This window comes from Cupressus sempervirens, chromosome 11 (assembly GCF_028749045.1).
Source record: "Cupressus sempervirens isolate cs-2001-9-10 chromosome 11, ASM2874904v1, whole genome shotgun sequence".
Taxonomy (NCBI): domain Eukaryota; kingdom Viridiplantae; phylum Streptophyta; class Pinopsida; order Cupressales; family Cupressaceae; genus Cupressus; species Cupressus sempervirens.
The window spans coordinates 346,160,182-346,178,913 of NC_143128.1; positions in this window are offsets into that span (position 1 = coordinate 346,160,182).

Below are 18,732 nucleotides of genomic sequence, written 5' to 3' on the forward strand. Positions count from 1 at the left end.
AGTAGATATCTAATCTACAACTTGGTTTGTTGAATGAGATTCCTTTTGTGTATTGATCACCTTTTTGTGATAGATATGTCTTTGTTGCTCCTTATACTGCTATGGCCTTTGTAATTCATTCTTTTCTACTCTTCTCTGATTGCATTTTATTACATTCTACCACACAAAAATGGATATGATACAATATATTACATATATATACCAATCTAATTTACATAATTACAAAGTCAACCATAATACAAGTTTACACAAATATTACAAAGTTAGCCCACATGAAGACTCTTGGGTTTTGAAGACTGACTCGGGGAGGTTTTGATACTTGGCATCCACTATCAATGCTCAACATCATCATGCACTTGGTAGATATAGAAGCTCTATCCATACTGATCACTTCCAAGTAGTCTTGAACTTGGTCTGCACTAGTAACTTGGTAGATATTGTGAAACTCAACATGAATTGAATCACTTGTTTACCATGGAAAAAATTGGTAAACACTATCATCTTGAGCTCAATATAAACTAAAATATAGAGTAGCTCAGTTAATACTAGACTCGCATCACATACACTATGAACTCAGTGAACACTTCACAACTTGTCTTGCACTGGCAAACTTGGCAACAACTGAAATGCATGGTTTACATTGCTAGACTTCACACTAACTGAATCTTCTTGGTAACCATTGGGATTGTCCAAAGGACTTGGTAGCAATTGAAATGCTTGGTAAACACTATAAACTGTACAATGAGCTTGGTAGCTATACACAATCTGAATAAGTGTGTGTCACTAATAAAAAACTTGACTAATATGTCAACAATCTCCCCTTTTAGAATTAGTGACAAAAACACTTATCAACCAAAATTGAATACCTTATATCCATTACCATGTGATACTAGCTTGGTAGAGTATACTATTTTTTAGATTATTCAAAATTAATTTTGTAACTATACTATACATCTTCTTTCTATATACAACATATCTTACTGTACATTTCTTACTTATTGCAACTTCTCCCCCATACTTTCTTTCTCCTCATACCATGTGTCTTTCTGCCCCTATTTGATAGTAATTCCAAAGATTTATTCTATTTATTTACATAGTAACACCAAAATGAGATAAGAATTCAAAATGTACCTTGAGAATGATTGCCAAGGTTTTATCCCAATTGTCTTATAGGACTTTACATGTTTGAACTACAATTTGTACCTCTATTGACAATTCTATCATATGGTTTGCAATAGAGAAGTTATTGTCATGGCTGAGAGTTTTTAAATGTACAATATGTTTTTGTAGCGCATCCATATTGGGAAGTATCATATTTTGTATATATATCAATGTGGATTTGATCTTGGCTTCTTCCCTTAGCAATTCTACTTGCATGTCTGACAAAAATCTTATTTTCTTGAAATGTGGAGAGCTTGAACTAGGGTCAAGTTGCAGTTGTTGAGCACTAGCCTTCATATCTTCATCTATTTTGGACAATTTTACCTTTATTTCCTTAGTAAACTTAGAAACATCACAAAGCTTCCCAAAAAGTGATGACACATTTGAATTAGATATTTCTAAATTGCCCAAAATTGTAGAAAGTTCTACCTGATGAATGGCTATCTGCTCAGCAATGTGCTCTAGCACTTTATTATCAAATTTCTTTTCAACCTTCTGCACTATCTTATCTTGTCCATTAGTATCTTCATTAAATTTTTGGATTGCTTCTACTAGATGATACAAAATAGGTTGAGAAGAATCAACCTCAATACCTATGGCTTTTGTCAAAATATTCTTAGCATCTTCTATTATTTTGAACTCTTTATCTCTCTCCTCTCTTAGCCTTTGATGTTTAGCCTTGTTATGGAGGAGTTCACCAAATGTTTGCATTTGGTTTGGAGTGAGCTTATAAATATATGAATTTGGGATTACTATTTCCTCATCTAAATCAATGTCTTCCTCTATCTCCTTTCCTTTTCCCAAAATTTTTGTGCTCGGTTGAACCTTGGGCTCAATTGTCCTTACACTTATTGCTTTTGTATCCAGAATAGAAACAATGGTAGACATACTGGGACTAGCTAAAAAAATAGATACTAAACAAATACTGATAGAAATACCTAAAGAAATCAAAATTGATGTAGCCAAAATTGTAGTGCCCAAAACTAAAGTACTCAAAACTAGTGTACTCACAACTGATGTATCCAAGGATGATGTTGCCAACTTGGTTGATGAAGAAGGGGTCTACAACTTAGTAGATGAAGTGGAACTTACTTCTATCAATGATGTTCTAAGATAAGTAGGGGAAACGAGTGATTGGACATTTGAGTTATCACTGGTGGTCACAATCAAACTTGTTGAGACAATCTCCACAAATGATGTAGTTACTGGTTTTCTTGGGGAGTGAGGAAGTGAGGCAATAACCGCAACAACTATCTTGACTAGGTCAGTCTCCTCATCATCTTGCTTTTCTTCTCTGGCAGCCTCTTGCTCCTTCTACTCTTGATAATCAATTATAACAAAATGAGTTGATCCTTCATCATCCTCTTCATCCTTGTCTTCATCATCATTATCATCATCATACTTTACATCAACTGGAAAATCACTTGGCTTGTGAAGATGATCAACATTCTTCCAAGTGTTTGTAGCATTCTTCACAACATATTCAATATCCTTCATCAAAATTAGGCAAGTATTAAACTTAAAAGTCATCTTATCTTCATTTTTCTTCAGTGACTATTTTACCTCTGCAACATATATGATCGGTAATAACTGCCTCAAGGTTTTCCCATATATATCCTTGATAGTTTGCAAGGCATGTTCCCACCTTGGCTTTATTTTCTCCATTAAGATATTGGGAATCTGAGAAGCAAGCTGGTCAGGGGAGTACTTCCACTTTCCCATTTTGTCTATGACCTAATCTTCTATTTGCCTCTTCTCTTCATCTATCCTAATTTCATATTTCAAAGCCTTGAAGTTTGTTATGCCTACTCCATCTTTCAATTCTTGTAACCTATCGTGAAAGGTGAGTAGAGGTATATGAATATGACGTCTCCACCTTCTTTGTTAGCTTTCTTCCTCGACCTCCTGGTGAATACTATAGTGGATGGCTTTGCTTGCTTGGTGATGATCACCTTTCCCTTTTTCTTCAAAGGTTCTTCCTTTTCTAACTCTTACTCATCCTCTGCTTCCTCACCTTACTCATCCTCACCTTTTCCCTCAATTAACAAAAGGGTTGAGCTTGATTTCAGCTTTGCAATCCTTCTCTTTCCTTTTCTTACCACCTAAGGGAGCTTTATTTCAAGTTCAATCCTAGCCTTTGCTTCATCATATGTTCCAAAGTATGCGGCCTTAGGATCAACTAGTTCATTGACAAGAGCTTCAATGATTTCCTTTGTCTCATCAATATTAACCTCATAACCAAGAGGTTTTACCCACACAATTCTAGGCCTAATTGCCTAAATGTACACTTTGTCACTATCCACAATGAAGCATACATCATCTTTATAGTCTTCAAATAACTGCTTGGGAATCCTGAACCTATTGTACATTTTCTCCATAAATGCATCAAAGTAGTTTTTCATTATATTGTTGTAATTCTCATCCATTTCAGCAATATACTCATTGATTTGGTAAAGCACAAGCACATCTTTTCTCCAAACTACAGTTCCTTTAGAAGGGAAGAATTTATGTACATAAAAGAATAGACAAGTTAATAAAGAATCAAACTTACATGGGTTATTCTTTGATGTCCTTATACTTTCCATGTTCTTGTTGAGCTGTTTCAACAATAGGTCAGCAAGTTTGTATGATAAATTTTTCTTAACCACCTTGTATGCCAAGTTCATAGCTTCACATGACACATATTTTTAGCTTGAGTATTGACCTCCATTTGGGTATTGAATTTTAGAATAGGTTTAGGATAAGGGTAATTTTTTTTTGAATGAATGTTATTATAAATTAGTTATTTTAAATTGAATTTGTTAAAAATTAGGTTTTTTAAAATAGAAATTGTTGAAATTTAGGTTTTTTTAATAGAAATTATGTTTTGCAAATTAATAAGTATGGCTAACCTTAATGATGATACTAAGGAAGGAAACAATGTTCCTCGTAACACTCCACCAAATGATCCAATACCCCCTCAAAATCTTCTATCAAATGATCCCCTACCCCCTCGAAACCCTCCTCAAATTGAAGATTTGACATTTGAAAATCTCACCGAACTGAAGATTTTGCGAACCACATATAACACTATACCCACATGTGTCAAATGGGGTCATAGGTTACCCTATTACCCCTTTCGATGCATTTCATGACAACATATGTCTCTCGAGGCCCTAGGACCCTTAGGGACCCATTTGGTTGATTCAAATGCGTCAAAAGAGGTCATAGGTTAACCTATGACCCCTTTCAATGCATTTCATGACAACATATGTCCCTAGGGCCCTAGGACCTCTAGGGACCTATTTGGTTGGTTTGAATATGATGAAAGGGGTCATATGATAACCTATGACCCCTTTCGATGCATTTCATGACAATATATGTCCCTAGGGGCCCTAGGACCCCTAGGGACCTATTTGGTTGTTTCGAATACGTTAAAAGGGGTCATAGGTTGATGCATTTGATGATAACATATGTCCCTAGGAACTCTAGGACCCCTAGGGAGCTATTCAGTTGTTTTGAATGCATTAAAAGGGGTCATACAATAACCTACAACCCCTTTCAATGCATTTCATGACAATATAACCTATGACCCCTTTCGATGCATTTCATGACAACATATGTCCTCAAGGGCCCTAAGACCCCTAGGGACCTATTTGGCTGGTTCAAATGTGTCAAAAGGGGTCATAAGTTAACCTATGACCTCTTTCGACACATTTCATGACAACATATGTCCCTAGGGGCCTTATGACCACTAGGGACCTATTTGGTTGTGTGAAAAGGGGTCATACAATAACCTATGACACCTTTCAATGCATTTCATTACAACATATGTTTTTAGGAGCCCTAGGAGCCCTAGGGACCTATTAAGTTGGTTCAAATGCATTGAAAGGGGCCATATGATAACTCATGACCCCTTTTAATGCATTTCATGACAACATATGTCCTTAGGGGACCAAGGACCCCTAAGGACGTCAAAATGGGTCATAGGTTAATGTATTACCTCTTTCTATACATTTCATGACAACATATGTCCCTAGGGGTCCTAAGACCTCTAAGGACGCATTTGATTGATTCAAATGCATCGAAAGGGGTCATAGGTTAACCTATGACCCCTTTTTGACACATTTCATGATAACATATGTCCATAGGTGCCCTAGGACCCTTAGGGACCCATTTTGTTTGTTTGAATTCATTGAAAGGGGTCGTAGGTTAACCCATGACCTCTTTTGATGCATTTCATGACAATATATGTCCTTAGGGGCCCTAGGACCCATAGGGACCCATTTGGTTGGTTTGAATGCATTGAAAGGAGTCATAGCTTAATCTATGACCCCTTTCAATGCATTTCATGGCAACATATGTTCTTAAGGGTCCTAGGACCCCTAGGGACCTATTTGGTTGGTTCAAATGCATCGAAAGGGGTCATACAAAAACCTATAACCCTTTTCAAAGCATTTCATGACAACATATGTCTGTAGGGACCCCTATGGACCTATTTGGTTATTTTGAATGCATCGAAGGGGGTCATAGATTAACCTATGACCCCTTTCAACATATTTAATGAAAACATTTGTCCTAAGGCCCCTAGGAACCTTAAAGACCTATTTGGTTGGTTCGAATGCATCGAAAGGAGTCGTAGGTTAACCTATGACCCCTTTCAATGCATTTCATGACAACATATGTCCCTAGGGGCCCAAGGACCCTTAGGGACTTATTTGGTTGTGTCGAATGTGTTGAAAGGGGTCATATGATAACCCATGACCCCTTTCAACAAATTTCATGACAACCTATGTTTGTAGGGGCCCTAGGATCCCTAGGGACCTACTTCATTATTTTGAATGCGCTGAAAGGCATCATAGGTTAACCTATGATCCTGTTCAAAGCATTTCATGACACCATATGTCTCTACGGGCCCTAGCACCCTTAGGGACCTATTTGGTTGGTTCAAATGTGTTGAAAGAGGTCATAAGTTAACCTATGACCCCTTTCGATGCATTTCATGATAAGATATGTCCCTAAGGGCCCTAGGACCCCTACGGACCCGTTTAGTTGTTTCAAATGTGTTGAAAGGGGTCATACGATAGCCTATAATCCCTTTTGACACATTTCATAACAACATATGTTCCTAAGGGCCCTAGGACCCCTAGGGACCTATTTGGTTAGTTCAAATGTGTCAAAAGGGGTCATACAATAACCTATGACCCCTTTTGACACATTTCATGACAATATATGTCCCTAGAGGCCCTAGGACCCCTAGGAACCTATTCAGTTGGTTCAAATGAGTCGAAAGGGTCATAAGTTAACCTATGATCCCTTTCAATGCATTTCATAACAACATATGTCCCTAAGGGCCCTAGGACCTCTAGGGACACATTTGGTTGGTTTGAATGCGTCGAAAGGGGTCATAGGTTAACCTATGACTCGATTTGATACATTTCATGACAACATATATCACTAGGGGCCCTAGGACCCCTAGGGACCTATTTGGTTGGTTCAAATGCATCGAACCTATGACCCCTTTCAAAGAATTTCATGACAACATATGTCCCTAGGGGACCTAGCATCACTAGGGACCTATTTGGTTGGTTCAAATGTGTTGAAAGGGCTCATAGGTTAACCTATGACCCCTTTTGATGCATTTCATGACAACATATGTCCCTAGGGGCCCTAGGACCCTTGGGGACCTATTTGGTTGTTTCAAATGTGTTGAAAGCAGTCACATGATAGCCTATGATCCCTTTCAATGCATTTCATGCCAACATATGTCCCTAGGGGCCCTAGGACCCCTAAGGACCTATTTGGTTGGTTTGAATGCATCGAAAGGGGTCATACGATAACTTACAACTCTTTCGATGTATTTCATGACAACATATGTCCCTAGGGGCCCTAGGACCCCTACAGACCTAATTGGTTGGTTTGAATGTGTAGAAAGGGATCATAGGTTAATCTATGATTTCTTTTGACGCATTTCATGATAACATGTCCCTAGGGGCCCTAGGACCTCTAAGAAGACATTTGGTTGGTTTGAATGCATCGAAAGGGGTCATAGGTTAACCTATGACTCCTTTCAATGCATTTCATTACAACATATATCCCTAAGGACCCTAGGACCCCTAGGGACCTATTTGGTTGTTTTGAATGCGTGGAAAGGGGTCATAGTTTAACCTATGATCCCTTTCGATGCATTTCATGACAACATATGTCCTTAGGTGCCCTAAGAGCTCTAAGGACCCATTTGTTTGGTTCAAATGCATTTCATGACAACATATGTACCTAGGGGCCCTAGGACTTCTAGGGACCCTTTTGGTTAGTTTAAATGCATCAAAAAGGGTCATAGGTTAACCTATGACCCCTTTCGATACTTTTGAACCAACTAATGACCCTTTTGATGCATTAAAACCAACCAAAGGGATCTATTTGGTTGGTTCAAATGCATCGAAAGGGGTCATAGGTCCTTTTGATGTATTTTATGATAACATATGTCCCTAGGGGCCCTAAGACCCCTAGGGACCTATTTGGTTGTTTTGAATGCATCAAAAGGGGTCAAACAATAGCCTATGAAACCTTTCAACACATTTCATGACAACATATTATTGGTTCAAATGTGTTGAAAGGGGTCACAAGTTTTCCTTTCGACATATTTCATGACAACATATGTCCCTAGGGGCCCTAGGACCTGTAGGGACCTATATGGTTGTTTCAAATGCGTCGAAAGGGGTTATATGATAACTTATGACCCCTTTCAATGCATTTCATGCCAACATATGTCCCTAGGGGCCTAGGAGCCCTAGGGACCTATTTGGTTGAAACCTATGACCCCTTCTAATGCATTTCATGACAACATATGTCCCTAGAGGCTCTAGGATCCCTAGGGACCTATTTGGTTGGTTTGAATGCATCAAAAGGGGTCATAGGTAATTTTGATGCATTTCACGACAACATATGTCCCTAGGGGCCCTAGGAGCCCTAGGGACCTATTTGATTGTTTTGAATGTGTTAAAAGGGGCCATACAATAACCTATGACCCCTTTCGACACATTTCATGACAACATATGTCCCTAGGAGCTCTAGGGACCTATTTGGTTGTTTCAAATGTGTCAAAAGGGGTCATACGATAACCTATGACCTCTTTCAATGTATTTCATGACAACATATGTCCCTAGAGGCCCAAGGTCCCCTAGGAACTTATTTGGTTGGTTCAAATGCATCAAAAAGAATCATACGATAACCTGTGACCCCTTTTTATGCATTTCATGACAACATATGTCTCTAGGGGCCCTAGGACCCTTGGGACATCAAAAGAGGTCATAGTTTAACCTATGACCCCTTTTGACACATTTCATGACTATATATGTCCCTAGGGGCCTTAGGACCCCTAGGGACCTATTTGGTTGTTTCAAATGCATCAAAAGGGGTCATAGGATAACCTATGACCCCTTTCAACACATTTCATGACAACATATGTTCTTAGGTGCCCTAGGACCCCTAGCGATGTCAAAAGGGGTCATAGCTAAATGTATGATCCCTTTCGACGCATTTCATGACAACATATGTCCCTAGGGGCCCTAAGACCCCTAGGGACCTATTTGGTTGGTTTGCATGCATCAAAAGGGGTCATAGGTTAACTTATGACCCCTTTCTATGTATTTCATGACAACATATGTTCCTAGGTGACCTAAGACCTCTAAGGGCCCATTTGGTTGGTTCGAATGTGTTGAAAAGGATCATAGGTTAACATATGACCCCTTTGGATGCATTTCATGACAATATTATTTTTAATAATAATAATATAATACTATATATTTTAATATAATAATAATATATCACTAGATTATATGACAAAAATAGTATTATATATTACTATATTATATTTAATAATAATAATAACAATAATATATATTACTGTATATAATAATAATCAAATAATATTACTTTATAAATTATTATATATAATAATAATAATAATATTCATAATCATAATGATAATGATATATAATAATAATAATCATATGTAATAATAATAGTTAATAATAATAATGTCCACACTTCCCAAACTTTGGTTTCCCTCCAAAATTTGGGTGGTTTCCCTCCAAAATTTAAATAATTTGGGTTGGGCTAAGAATGCTTGAAAGAATTTTGGCCGCCACTTTTTGGGTGGCCAATTTCATATCGGGTATCTGTTCTGGTATTAGATACTCGATTTGAAATCAGGTACCCAGTTAGGCTTGGTATTTACCAAACCTGTTTGGTCAACTAAAAAAAGGTGCTTGAGAAAGGTTTCACTAACATTCAGACTTCGAGTAGCCATTTGACAATATTATTTTCATCAAAATTCAATGAAACAAAAAGGGTTTTTGTATAACACTCTCAAGATTCCATCAATATAATTGTTGTCAAATTTTGAGTTTGATAAGTATTTATTATTAGTTTTTAATGAAGATGACTATAAAGTGTTGATTGACATACTGATTGAAAAATAGCTATAACTTTCAAACAGTATAACATTTAAGAAATCCAATAGTTGCATCACATTCTATGCTTTGCCTAGTATAAGGAAACATAAAATTTAATTTGGTAAAGTTTTCAATTTGTTAAGGTGGTCAAACAAAGGAGTTTTTTTATTCTGAAAAAGTTATAGTACAAAATTCACATTTAATTATCTTTTTAGAATAAAAATACCCAAAAATATGCATCACATCTGAGCATGAGTCTATTTTTATATCTATAATTATATTAAAAAATATTATCATTTGATTTTTATTAAGGTGGTCAGACATACACCTACTTTTAATTTTCACCCTGAAATTTTTCTAGTACTGCATTAAAATCCAAACTTTTGACCAATCAAATGATTTTTTCTCCAGATAAGGCCTAGTAGTTTAGAAACTAAATTCAATTTTCCTACAGATTATTTTCTTATAACTTTTTGATATAAAGTCCAGAACCACTTTAAAATTATGTGTCAAGTTGACATAACCCAGATTTGCTAGTTTTTCACTGCCACTTAAGGCCATAGTTTGGTTGACCATGATCCTGCACATACCCTTGATCAAATTATAGTTAATAGAAAAATAACCATTTACACTCATATGTCACAACATATGCTAGAAAATGTATTCGTATATAGAATATTGCATAAGAATTTAATTAAAAATAAATAATAAATAAATGAAAAGTGTGTCATAATCATCACTGTATACATGTATCCTTCAATCAATTTGTATACTCAAGCTCCTTGTGTTCAAAATTAGTGGGATATATGATAGTGCCATCATGCTAAGACAATAAAGGACTCTAGAACAGGTATCCATTTGATGGCTTAGGCTTGGTCTCTTACAAGAAGCCAATCTTTTGACACTTCTTAGGACTATCTCCCTACAATATTATTGAACTTGAACATTGTCTCATCATTCTCCTATGAACAATAAACAATATCTTATGAACTATCAACTTTAAGCCCAAATCTACAATATCCACATGTATTGATCATACCATTGGATATATTCTATACAAAACTAAAACATCTAAGTTAGTCTATACAATTTGAGGTTTGTGAGAGTCCACTAAAAGTAGAATATTTTCGATGGAAATCTCCTCAATCATTATATCAATATCCACATCTTTCAAATAAAGATCATCTAATCTATTGTGGTCCTAAAAGTTACAATAATAAGAGCATTAGATACATATTTACAAAAGAAACTATATTTGTGTAAGGAAAATATGGTGAAACCCTTTGGAAAGCTCAAAACCTTTAGAAAATCCAACTTAGTCAATTTTATTCTTTATCCTTCACTCAAATTTCAATTCTAATATTATGTCTAATATAATTAATTATTTGACAATAATACTATTCTTCAAAGTTTTGATAAAATTGTATTACATTTTAACCTAAACATCTCCCTTAAATACCACTATAAAAATACTTTATAAATTGCAAGAAATTCCTTACATATTGCAAAGTGTTACTTATCAATATCAAGGAACATATGTTTTGGGATCTTGTTAAAAATAATCCATACAAGTCAAGTGGGGAGAATCTATATGTGATATTGGGAATTTCTATGTTATAAAGATGTTTTATATATGATTAATGATCACAGCCAAATTGTTCAAGATTCCAGCCCTACTTTAGCTCAGAGATTAATTAGCTTCAAAAAGGGTCGATGAAATCAAAGTAGGTAAAAGCTAAACTTGAAATAAAAAACTTGCCATGTCGGCTAAGCCAACACGAAGGAGGTTGGCAAAAACTATAAACTAAAACTCAAGCATAGGCCACTCTGATCTGACCAGGCAACAACATTTTCTAAATCATCATTTTTAACGATAATAAAATTATTCTCCCTTTTATATTCTTTTTCTCATTTTGCATGCCGGGGTTGACGTTTTATTTGATGTTGTGTGCCATTTTTTTAAGCCAGTAAGACAATTGACATCTTCAAGAGTTCCTTTGTTTCCTGGAGCATCAGAGTGGGACCAAGTAGCAGACAGGCTCAGATTTCAGACAGGCTCGTTTCCAAAGGAAAAACAACGGCTGGGCCCAGCCCACAGCAAGATAGGGGTAGGCTTTTAAGCTAGGGGTTTCCAGGTGCACTTTCTGACTTTTTTTGTTTTATATATTTTCTCTTGTTAGTTTTGTTTCGTCCTTCTTTCCTTTGATCAATGGAAAACCAATTGTGGATACACAAACAATGGGAAAATAAACGGTGGATATGCAAGCATTGGGAAAACAAACCATATCATTGGTAAAAAACGGTCAAGAAATTCTAGTGCACTTTGAAACTAACCATTTAGGTCAAGTCAAAATGGCATCACTCGGCAAGACAGGGAAATATATTTGGGTCAACGTTAAACAGTTCAAGGGCATTTTAAAACGTAGACTTGCTCGCTTGAAAGGGTCACATGAAGAGCAGAAACACAGGTAGAGATTGCATAAACCAGAGAAGAAACAAAAAGATGTTGTCAAAATGTACCCCCCTCCACACTTAGATGGTGACAGTCATTTGTGTGGTAGCAACAACTTTTTCAATTCTGTCACTTATAGCCCTACCTCCACACCTCTCGCATGGTGCCCAGATCTTTATGTGCAAGAACTATTGAGGGCCAAGAGGAGGTTGGAACTCCTAGAGGCTAAGGAACAAGAAAGTTATCGTAATATGCAGGTGTTAATTGCAGCAAATAAAACTCTTGAAGATAATAACAACATTTTAAAAGCTCAAATCTCAACACTGCAAGAAACACTTTTAGCAGGGAAGCTTGAATGGCAGAACATGAAGGATGAATGGAAAAATCTGAATGCTACATTGGAAACAAACAAGGTCACAACAAATATCGAGTCATCTCATTATAAGGAGAGACCAATTTTTCACACTAATTCGTTGGGAAAGGTAGGGGTTGAAGAGGAGAGGAGAAATTTTACAGAAGTCACCAAAACTTGGGACAAAAACAGCAAACACCTTGATATGGCAAGAGAAGAGGCAAAGATTCGTGTGAACACACAAGACAGAGAGGTCAAGGAAAGGCAGCGTAGGGCATCCAATATAATTATCAAAGGGATAAAAGATTATGGGGAAGGCGAACACACCCTCAACTTAACGAGGGATTTCCTACAAGATGTGTTGTTGTGGCAAGGACAAATCTATCAAGCTTGGAGGGTTGGCAAAGCACAAGCTGAGAGAAATAGGCCAATCAAGGTAGTCATGCCCAGCATTAGCAACAAACAAAATTTACTTAACAAAAAATAGCTCTTGAGGGGTTCTCGCTTTGTTATAGAGGAGGATTTAACCATGAGACAACAAGTAGAAAGAAGAATGGAAATGGAAAAAATCATAATAGCTAGAAATGAAGGCAAAAGAGCTTGGATGTTCAAGGGAAAAACAATTATTGCTCATTTTGGATACCGCTCCAATGAAGGGTAGCAAGAAGGCAACAAAGGTGTGACAACAAACACATTAGCATGCAGCGAGACAACAAGATTAGCAATCACGCTTAGCGATAATAACTCAACTTCGAGTCTTTCACATCAAAACAAATAGCAATCAAACTTAACCCAGGCATCCTTAAGTTTAGTTTGTTGGAATTGCAGAGGTTATCCATGGAGACGTGGGCCTGGGTTAGGACCCATTGCAGAAGGCAAAGACATTATTTGTCTCATAGAGACACATGAGCATGAGGGATGTAAGACCCCATTGTTTGAAGGCTACTGGAAGATGGCAGTGTGGAATGAGGTAGTGGGAAATGGTAAAGGTTATGGAGGTATAATGGTTCTAGTAAAAGAAAGGGAAGGTCGTGCCATTCAGTTGGAAAAGACTGATTCTAATAAACAATTCATATGGCTCAAAATTGTGGAAAATAACACTCTTATCAGGATTGTAGCCTGTTACTTTGCTCCACAAGTATCTAAAACTTATAAAAAGTATGGCTTAGATCACAATGACCCCTATGTTGTGTTAAAGAAAGATGTTGCTATTTTTTCGTAGCATGGGGGTGTTCTTCTTGTTGGAGATTTCAATGCTAGGACAGCAAATTGGCAAGCAAGTATTTTCAGCTCCAAAGTAAATGATAACCCTATTTGGCTCACCGAAGAAAGAAATCATCAATGGGAAAGAATATCCGAAGATGCTAAAAGCTGCAATCATTTTGGGGAAGAATTGATCACTCTATGTGGCACATTTGATCTCATAATTTGTAATGGTTTGGCTAGATGGGCTAAGTCGGGCACTTTCACTTGCAACACATACAACGGAGCAAGTGTGGTAGATTATGTAATTTGTTCGCAAAATTTGTATGAAAATATTGAAGAAGTTGCAATTGGAGAACACATTTGGGATCTCAAATTAGATCATAGACTGCTGTACATAAATTTGTATTGGGCAAAGGATAGGCAGATTGAAGCAAAAACCCAAGGCCCTCAATACCCCCCTTCTCAGGGCAGAATTCTGTTAACTTCAGAGAACAGTAACACTTTCAAAACTACTCTTGAGGAACTTTGTATGGGACACCCTATGTATAAACATGGTGTTAACAATTATGATTTATCAAATTTGATTCATGGGGCTCTTTCAAAATGCAAGAGAACAAAAAATAGAAAATCTGAAACTAATTGTTTTCCAGCCAATGCTTGGTTTGATAAGGAATGCAAGAGGGCTAGAAGAAACCTAAGGGAGTCAAATAAAACTAACCTTGACATTAAGGCCTACAAATAGATCCTAAAGAAGAAAAAAACTGATTTTATGTTCATAAGGAGAGAGGAGTTAATTTTCTTAGGCAGAAATAACCCCAAACATTTTTGGAAAGAACTCCAACCAAGAAGAAAACAAACTAAAAATAATAATATTGCTACCACCCAATGGTTTGAATATGCTAAGAAACTTTATGAACAAGAGGGTGGAGTGGGACAGCCACCTTTGGTCAATGATGATTCAAATCTTTTCACTGTGCAAGAGATAGAGGCAGGGATTAAGAAGTTAGGTGGAGGTAAAGCAAAAGACCTGGTTGCACTCCAAGCAGAATATCTGAAGTGGGGTATGAAAACTCTTGCACCGCACATCATTGAAATTTTCAACAAAATTTGCCAAGAAGGGTTTTCAAAAGATTGGACAATCAGCCTTGCAATACCACTTTTTAAGAGTGGTGATGTTAACAATCCCTCCAACTACAGGACTATAATGATCAATCCCCTCTTTGCTAAACTTTTTGGCAGCATGATAGAAACTAGGATCAGCAAATGGGCAGAAGAAAACCATAAACGTGCTAAAGGGCAAGTTGGTTTTAGGCCAAAACACTCGACAGTGGATCACTGTGTCACTTTGAGACACATTATTGAAAAAGAATGGGAGAAAAAGGAAGAGGTATTTTGTTGCTTTGTCGACTTTAAAAAGGCTTTTGACACCATCCCGAGAGACAAGCTTTGGTTTAGGATGGAAGAATTGGAGATTCCTATGCATCTCAGAGTTGCTGTTCATAGGATGTACGAAGAGGTAAAAGTTAAAATTAGAACTTCAGATGGCATTTCAGAATGTTTTAGGAGTGATATCGGGGTCAAACAGGGCTGCCCTTTATCTCCTACTTTGTTTGGTTTATATATTGACAAACTAGAAGAGTGGTTAAACATGCAAAAGGGTCATTCAGCTAGGTGAATTTGTTATAAAGTTGCTCCTATATGCGGACGATCTCATTTTAATTGCCAAATCTGCCTATGGTTTGCAAGATCATCTATCTTCTCTTGAGCGCTTTTGCGGAATGGTGGGGATGCAGGTCAATATCAGCAAGACTAAGGTTATGATTTTCTCTAATAATAAAAAACAACACCAACATGAATTTTATTACAATGGAAGTGTTCTTGAAGAAGTTGCGGAGTATAAATACCTTGGCATTGATTTCAACAAAAAACTAAGCTAGTCTAGCTGCAAGTATAAAAGGATATTAGGTGGGTAAAAGGCTTTTTATGCTCTTCAGAATAGGTGCCATGAACCAGAGTTGTGGGATTGGAAAACTATTCAAACCTTGTTCAGTCTTCTTGTGCTGCCAGTTGTTCTTTACGGGTGTGAATTATGGGCCAGCAACACTACTATAGCACAATGGAAACAAATTGAAGGAATCCAAAAGCGCTTGATCACAAGAAAGTTTAAAATCAAAAGCATTGTTCCATATGATATCATGCTAAGTGAAATGGGGGCTGCTCCTATTGAGGCACTTGCTATGGTTCGCCTTCTAAGTTATCTAAAAAGAATCAAAAAAATGGAAGAGGATAGATGGCCTAAAGTGGTCTTTAGTGACACACTATGTTAGCGAAAAAGGACATGGATGCAACAAAACATCAAATGGATGAGTAAATGGAATATTCAATTCAATATGTGCCCCACAAATAATAAAGAAATAAAGGTCTTTGTCATGGAGAAATTCTACAAGAGAAATTGGAGAAGCGAGATCGGAAGGAAGAAATTATATTATATAAATGAGTTCAACCCCGCTTAATAAAGAAATAAAGGTCTTTATCATGGAGAAATTCTACAAGAGAAATTGGAGAAGCGAGATCGGAAGGAAGAAATTATATTATATAAATGAGTTCAACCCCGCTTGTGATCAACTCCAAAAAGCATACATAGGAGCCAACATTTCTTGGAGGGCTAAAATTCTTATTGCTCAGCTGAGAACCAACTCTCACCAACTTCGTTGTGAGACCGAACATTGGAAGAGGCCAAAGGAGGCTTGGGAAGAAAGAATTTGCAGATTCTGCAATTCTGGGAAAGTGGAAACTGAACAGCACTTTATTTTAGAATGTGAAGCCTACAAGAGTAGTAGAGATAAATTTGCGGACACTATATGTGATAGTTCTTGGCATAACTTATTCAACGAAGAGTACATTGAGCAATTGGGTGGACTCATCATCATCCTACACAAGCAACGAACATTGTTACTTAAGTCTGCTTGAGTTGTCTTGCTGTCCCATAGGCTATTTTTAACCTTGTGGACGTTAAAATTTTATCTATCTATCTATCTATCTTCTTCTTGCCTTCTTTTGAAATATATATTTTTGTTTATTTATCATTATTACTAGTTATTATGCCAAATATAAATTTATTTTAGTAATTATTCTAAATATGCCAAATAGATCTAGTCAAGGGATAATATAAATATATTTTAAAGAAACGGTCATAGGTGAAGTTTGGGGGACTACTAGGATTGTTGTGAGTCAAATAACACATAAATTGAATTGTTGAGTTCTCAAGGTAAATTGTTCTTTTAAGGCTCAAATTATACTAATTAATAATATAAGGTTATTAATTTTTATTTTTTTTTTAAATTTTAAATTACAATATAACTTTGATACTAGTGAAATTAAATGATTTCAAATTTTTAAAATAAATAAATATTGTTATTAATATAGATTAAATTATAAATGTAAATTAAATAGAAAAATAAATTGTATGTAGATTGTTTATTCTTCTTCCTAAAATTTAAGAAAAAGATTGGAAGCATAAATAAATTTAACAAAATAATTTTATTTATTTAATAGATTCAAGTTTTAAAAATAAAATAAAAATAGATAAAATAATCTTTATTTAAATTCATTTACTCTTTTCTTTGATATACATAATAAATTTATTTTAAAAATAAAAGTTTATCTTTTAATAATTATCAATAATAAAATTAAAATATTTTATTATTTTAAAAGCAATGTTTAACATTCAAATAAAATGACTTAGGATTGAAAAGTGAGAAAAAAAACAAATGGTGGTATTAAAAATTTAATAGTTAAAGAATAGTGAATTGTAATTATACTATTTAAATTTTCATAAATGATGTAAAATTGTTTGTGTTAAACAAATTGGAAGGTGAGACCTCTCATGCCCACATGAGAGTCTAGTTATTGTTTTGTTGTAGGCTCTTACCTAAAATTTTCTTATTTTATAAATAATAAGAATTTTATTTTAGTAAGTATGAAAAATGAAATTGATCAAAAATGATCATTTTTTCCATCATCGACAAGATTTTGAATGAAGACTTTGAGTTTTATACACTTGTTTGTGTCATGTCCCTTGATGCAGTGGTATTTGCAATATTCATTTTCCCTATACCATTTTGCTTTGGGTTGATTTTCATCAAAGGGTCATGTGTTGAGAAACACCATCAAATTGTGATCCACTAGTTTTTGGAATATGGCATCCAAGGGTTCACGAATGTTAGTAAACTTCCTATTGCGATCATAGTCACAATTGTAATTGTTGTGCGAGGAAAAAATTGTGTTTGATTGCAAGATTGATGGTTGTTTTGATTCTAATTGTCATGGTTTGAATTGTTGTTTCAATTATGATAATTGTTGTTGTTGTTGTTTACACCTTGGAGATTTTATACATTTTTAACATCAGTAACATGATCATGCATGACACCTTTTTTTTTGGACCAAAATTTGGGTTTGCTATTGTTGTTTGTCTCATTGTTTGAGGATGAAGAGCTATAATCACTAGTACATTTAACCTTAAATTTTGACCATCAAATTTAAATGGCTTGGTTAGTCATCATTATAAAGGAAACTTTTGTTTTTTTTAATACATGCCCATGTTGGTCTCAATTGCGACCAACATGGCAACATAAAGATTTTTTTAAAAAAAGCAGCAAGTCAGTTGAGCATTTCACTTGAGCGCCATATCAGTTGAGCATTTCACTTGAGATGAGAATTTCGACCATCATTCATGGATAATTTGAGGATTTCCAGCATTCTTCATCCTTCGAGCATTTCATTGGAGCATTTGGAAACCTTGTGAGCATCTACTACAACCCTAAACTCAAACTGTCAGCTATCATTCAAGCATACACGAACTTGCCTGGCTTCACATCACAACCGATGAATAGGTGAATAGGTGAGTCGATACCTTCTTGTTTAAACAATCATTGATTGGGGGAAGGCATAGTTTGAGGAAGCCCTAGTTATGAGGGCCTAAATAAGAGGGTTTGTAAGTTGAGACATAAACTAAGAGCGGCTGACCAAAATAATACCAAAATCCATGGTTTGGGAGAAAAACTAGTTAATTCCTAGAAATTTATAGTTCTTCCATTAACTTTAGATGCATCTTTTGATGTCAAACC